Source organism: Rhinichthys klamathensis, unplaced genomic scaffold (genome assembly GCF_029890125.1).
Source record: "Rhinichthys klamathensis goyatoka isolate OS25496 unplaced genomic scaffold, OSU_Roscu_1.1 h1tg000127l_1, whole genome shotgun sequence".
Classification (NCBI taxonomy): Eukaryota; Metazoa; Chordata; class Actinopteri; order Cypriniformes; family Leuciscidae; genus Rhinichthys; species Rhinichthys klamathensis.
Genome location: NW_026606664.1, coordinates 1,767,678 through 1,774,356, shown reverse-complemented (window position 1 = coordinate 1,774,356; position 6,679 = coordinate 1,767,678).

The window sequence follows — 6,679 nt, the reverse complement described above, 5'->3', positions numbered from 1 at the left end:
TCTTCGCTTCTTGCGATGTCAGCATGTGATTTAAGGTGGAGGCCTTAAATCACATGCTTTATTCCATTTTTATGGACGTTTCATAACATTTGTATGAAGTTATGACAGTAGTTTCACTCAGATGTAATCTACGAGTGAAAAAGAGGCTCAATTGGATGGTAAAACACAGATATAGACAAGTTATAAGATCCGAGCCACCTTAAAATATGTTAACGTGGAGAAGCCACTGATTTAGGAGGGGCGTGACTATGTCCTGACGTCATAAGGAAGTATCTGGGCAACCAGTCAAGGAAAACACATTGCTTGGATACGAGAGAAGTCTACGGTAAACAACAAACTTACGTGGAATTCTAATCTCAGGAAGTTGGTGACGCCACCTCTATATAGCAGTAAAAAATACTAAAGATCAATTTTTCAAGACATAAAAGTATACATGTTATGTAAGCAAATAATTTGAGCATTTTATAAAAAAAATATATAGCTAAAAAGGTAAACTCCACCGTAGAGTTGAAAATTGCTGTAGGCTACAATCAACTTGGATCTTTAAGTAGCTAATTTCAACTTAAATTACATTAAACTGACTTGAGTTAAGCAACGTAAAAAAAATTGCTCATATAAGATTTTACAGTGTGGAGACCATGGCTAAATGTCCAAAAGGAAGTTGTCACAAGGGCTATCTAAGTAATTATATATTTTTCACAAAGTCACAAATGTGTTTTCTCTCTGTGGTGCATGTATGTTTGTTTTTAAACATTTAGCGCAAAACCCATTTAAATTATTATTTTTTTTTTAAATCTTGTCCTCCAAACTAAAATCACCATCCTAATTTTATATACTTATTAGATCAAGGGTATTTTCATAAATGTTACAAAATGATAACTAATTGTTTTAGGAGAAATAATAGTGAAAATGTTCAGCAGCTATTTTGTAAGCTAATTTAAGTTGAAATGACTTAAACATCCAAGTTGATTGTACTTAAAAATTTAAGGCGGCAACCTTTTTACAGAGTATTAGTCAAGATGATGATTATGCATTTATATTCTTATGTCTGATTGGTTTGTCCTACACTACAACACTGAAATATATGTTTTATATAAACCTTCCCTCATCCACTTTTCGAAGCGGTGATGCGGCAAGGTGGAGACCTGAAAACAAAGTGTTGATGAATAATGAATTCTTTGTTGTGCTCCTAATAAGCTGACATGTGTTGTAAGAACGTTTAGCTGCTTTCCCACCCTAAAGGGAATTTTATTGAAGAGGTTGTTTGCTCTTTCCAATTAAACAGCTTTCAATGAATCAATTAGCCTTATTCATGCTAGAATGTCTGTCTTTGAATGGAATGGGTGGATGTGAAGGATCTTGAAGTGTCACATACAATGAGTAATCTTTATGCGTATTCATATGTGAGACATGTGTGGGACATATGTGGGCGTCTGTGCATGTGTGGGTGAGCAGCATTCCAAACCATCAAAGTCACCCGGTTCCCATATTCATGTTCGAGAAATTTTCATCTGCCCGTATCTGTCAGCCCATTCCGATTGTTGTTTACCCCCGATTCCTTTGTTGAAACAGAGAGGGAAGCATTAGGACATGCCTGTCAGTGCGCAGGGCCGTGGCTCATAGGTCTGTCAACAGGAAGTTGGGGATAAATGAGTACTGTGGGAACACAGAAATTACACAAGACATAGTTACACATCCACCCTAAAGGTTATGAACGAAAAGACAACAAAGTACGTTGCAACAAAGTGTACTTTACAGGTGTATTTCCTCCAACAGGGTGTGGGAGATATTGTGTGTGTGTGTGTGTGTATGTGTGTTGACTGTTTTCTATTTTATTTAAAATGTCATTTATTCCTGGTATATGGCAAAGCAAAGCTGAATTTTCAGAAGCCATTTCTCCATTCAGTCACATGAACCTTCAGAAATCATTCTAATATGCTGAGTTGGAGCTCTAACACTTTTTACTATCAATGTTAAAAGCAGTTGTGCTGCTTCATATATTTGTGGAAACCGTGATCCATTTATTACATCTATTTTGAGATATTGACAGCTGACTCTACATATAATTGCGCTTATCAACCAAATAAATAAATACGTGGACATTAACTATTGATTTGAGTTACCTGTATATTAGCCATCTATAGGCATATATCTTAAAGCTTCCACTTCCTGTACAAAACAAATCAACCAATTCGTTGTTGAATGTTTATATGTGAATAAAAGCCTAAATTCAATCTGTTCATCATATAAAGTGATTGTGTCTCTTCAGAAAATTTGGACTATACCTCCCGATTCATATGGATTAGTTTTATGATCTCTTTATAAACTTTTTGAAGCGTCAAAGTGGTAGTTGCGTAGCTGTCAATAGAGAGTACAGAATTGGGACAGATTTGATTAAAAAGATCATGTGTGTTCCGAGGATGAACGAAAGTCTTATGGGTTTGGAACGACACGAGGGCAGAATTTTTATTTCTGGCCGAACTATCCCTTTAAGAAATATCTGACCAATGAATGCCAAGATTAACCAAAGAGAATCATGTAATGAGAAGTTAATACTGAGGCCCTCAGCCAATCAGAATTGAGGAATTAGAATAACCTGTATAGATTATGACATTTATAGCTTGCAATTCTGACTTTATAACTCGAAATTGTGAGTTTATATTATGCAATTCTGAGAAAAAAAGCCATAATTGCAAGATAAAAAGTAGAAATTACCTTTTTTTTTTATTCAGTGGCGGAAAGCTTCCATAGCTTTTTTATTTAAAGTGGTTAATCTTCAGCTAATCATGAGCCCACTGATGCAGGTATTTTCGATATATAATCACAATATTACATCTTTTGTTCCAGGCCTTAGTAACTCTGTAGGCATATTGCATTTGTATAGTCTTTCATAAGTAGCCACCTGCAGAGCCTGACCACATTATAAAATGAAAAAGCACTTCTTTATGGAAACCGAGAATAAGCACAAGAGAATTCGACCAACACGTCAGCCAAATTCCAGAGCAAATCAAGTGTGTATTGCTTGTTATTAATCCACATTTCTTTTTATATTCTACAACATCATGATGAAGTAAGACAAAGCGAAATTACAGGGGTATCTTTGTTAGCCTCATGTTCAGCAAGGTTTATTTGTTCTCCGCAAACCCTTGTTATCCACCACCCACTCAGCAACCCACACTCAAACATGCATTCTCCCATGTACTCTCGATGTCCTGCAGGCTTAATCCTGGGTTGGCTCGGATTAGCAACTTCCCACGTTAGGCTAATTTAATCAGAACACTGCCTCCATAGAGAAGCAATGCACGGGGGAAGCGTGGCACACTGACATTTCACCTGTATCCGCTGTTTGTGGTAATCTAATCATTGATATGGACGGTAATTCTGGCCCTCTGATTCCATCAGTGACGTAGGAAGCTTGGTCATCCTGCATCCAAACAGACTTTAAAAATAGAAGCATACACTTCACAAGAATGCCATTATTTCCCGTCTCTGTCTCTGATCCGCAGTCCCCACGACTGGCTTTTTGCGCTAATGTGCCTTATTGCTTACTTCCTCATTTCCCTGTGCTGTTCGAGTTCACCACAGACAGTTCAGTTGTGTCCATCCGGTAAAGCATTTACATAGGGGCCAATGAGGTTGTTTACTTTTACAACTTCCCACATAGTGGCAGAAGGAATCGGCTTATGACCTCTATGAAGTGTTCTTGGAAAAAGATGGATTAATCAAAGACTAACACATTATTGTTTCCTAGACAAGTTAATTCGGTTTCTGAACTTGATGGCAATCTCTGTAGAGAATGTAATCTGAAAATGTTCTTTATGTTGCTTAATTGGTGACTTCATTAGTCAACAGCAATATTCAAAGTTATTGATATTTATTTTGGTTAAGATACTCAAGAGTTGGTCAGGTTCCTTATTAAAAAAAGATTGAAGATTTAGAAGTATAATAATCGTACCTAGTGCTTATATACCAGAAAAGAAAATGTTTCAATATATCCTTGTACCACTTCTTTTCAAAGGAAAGGTGTAATTTGTTCATGCAAATTAATTCTTCTTTGGTCCTTTTCAGTTCCTCATTAGTTGATATTCAAACAGCTGCAAAGGTATCATGAAGCAATAATTTTACAACACAAAACAGTTTGGATCAAAACTGAATAGAATCGCTTGACATTTAAAATTAAAAACACAGAACCATGCCACAAATAATAAAAAAGTTTGCATTTAGCTATTGTATCCTGGAGAAAGCTATCCGTTTGCATTCACAGTCATCTCAATGGCACTTGCTCGGCTGGTTTGGAACCCGTGGAAGTATGTAATGTGAAATCTGGCATATTTACTCATGAGGACTTGTTTCTGCAGCCAGCCATGTGACTAATCACTCTAGAGCTGCAGCAAAATGACGTGGCCACAATGCTAATTGGCTGATGAACATACACACTGTACAGTCCTGAACTGTTCACTGGTGATTATCCCAAGTTGTGATGTCAAAAGCAGCACAGGAAAAAAAAAAGTGGGGTTAAAAAAAACTGTCAGTGGAGAAATATGGTGTGTAGTTACAACATCTACCAGCAGGGGCTAAGAGGCCATGGTAAGAAGAAAAACCTTGACCCTTTAGGTTGCATCAAGCATTCTTTATGATGCTTTACATCATCATTTTGTGACGTAATCCCTTTGAAAAATTAAGTGCGAAACGTTGTTTAACCCGGGGGTTGAAATGACACTAACCATAGTGTGAAAAACCTTATAGTACCTAACATCAGGGTATCCAATATCCGGTGGGAAGAACAGCACACTGGTAATCATGACTTTCCACTGAATCACGGAACCAACCCTTAAGGTGATGATACTCGGGGCAACATTTTTAAGTAGTGCTGCCGGGCAATGTTGCTTGGGCACTTTCCCATTGAGAATCAGAAAAGGTCTTGGGAGTTAATCTGGATGCCTTAGATCGGTCGTGGGCCCTGTGTCTCACCTGGTTGCCCATTGACGGCAATATTGCCCAGCAACATTGCTCAAAAAGTTGCCCAGTGTACCATCAACTTTAACCTCTTAATACCTTTCAATTAATAACTCTTCCCCCCGGGTTTCACAGACAAGGCTTAAGCCTAGTCCTGGACTAAAATACATGTTTGAGCTGTTTTAACTGAAAGAAATTGTTTTGTCTCAAGATGCACACCACCAGTAATGTTTTTTTCTAAGGCACGTTTATAAAAGCTACTTAGATGTCCTCATTAAACTAAGGCCTAATCCTGGCTTAATCTAAGCCCTGTCTGTGAAACCAGGCCATTATGTTAAGAGGCTAACAGAGACTGATGCAGTCCATGTTTAGTCATGTCGGGGTATAACAGATCAGAATATTTGATATGTGCAGCAGTAATAGTGCCTATCCGTTAATTTGTCAAAGAGGTCTATTTTTGTACTCTTGTTAACCTATCTGGCACCAAGCATGAGGATGTGTTTACATGCAGCGCTATGTTAATGCTATGCTAATGTTTCCGAGGACTTATTCACCTCACTAAGGTGCATCATTTGTTGGATGGGTTACAAGTGCAGTGCGTCAACACACTGAAGGTTCATTAGACGTTTGGTACACTGACATAAACTGTCCATGAGGTATTCATACTTAAATATCTTACTGCAAAACCACACCAGCAACCTTCTACTTATTACATGTAGTGGCTTCCCATAATCTGAGGCCTTGTGAATTCTAAGAGGCGATCTATTTGCGGGATTGTCCTGGATTGAACCCAGTATTTTTTGCCCATGTAATACCTTATCAGCATTCTGTAACCACTGTGATAAAATGCATGCTACATAACACCGTGGCTAAACAGTTAACATGTGTCAATCAGTCAGTTATAAATTATGTAGTTAATCATGTCCAGTTGTTCCCCAGTGCACAATGGATCTTTTTGCTTCAAGTCACCCTAAATCTGAAGCATCACAAAGCTTTTACTAGTTTGAGTTAGTATGGGAAATGTGAAAGCTAGCTTTAGCATGCACGTTATCTTTCTGGAATGATGACAAGTCGGGAGTTCCTGGGAGCATTACCTCAGAGGGATCGTCATAGCATACAGTAACTCATTGAAAGGGCAACATGGTGGTAAACATAAATAAGTTCACTGTCAAGCCTTCGTTTTGGCTTCGTATAAGGCTAGTTTGCATACTGCAAAACTGCTGTCATCATTACTTCTCGTCATTATGTTCACCATGAAAATGAGTGACCAATTGGCATCGTTTTCCATCTAGCGCCCACAGTCAGTGCATTCCTGACCTCGCCTAACAGCCCAACCTTCCCCGCCCCACCACCTGCTAATACCGGGCCAGCTGACAGAATAAGATCAATGGCTGGGCTCATGGTAATGTTTGATCTGCTGTCTGCCAGCACTGGAAAGCGTCATACATTTGCATGCGGGTGTGGGGCCTTGCACCAAAGTCCGGGACTGCATAAGTGTGTAAATGGTGCTATGTCTACTTGCGTAGTGCTGGATGGAAACTAGCATGATGACATATTTTCCTAGTGCTTCAGCATTAAGACATGTGATTAGGAAACCAGCACGAGTCACTCTATGTTGGGTAAGGACAGGATGATATATTTTGAATCTACATTTACTATAGGCCTTTCAAATGAATATGCTAATTTTGAACTATTAATTATAAAAATAATTAGGTCAAAATTA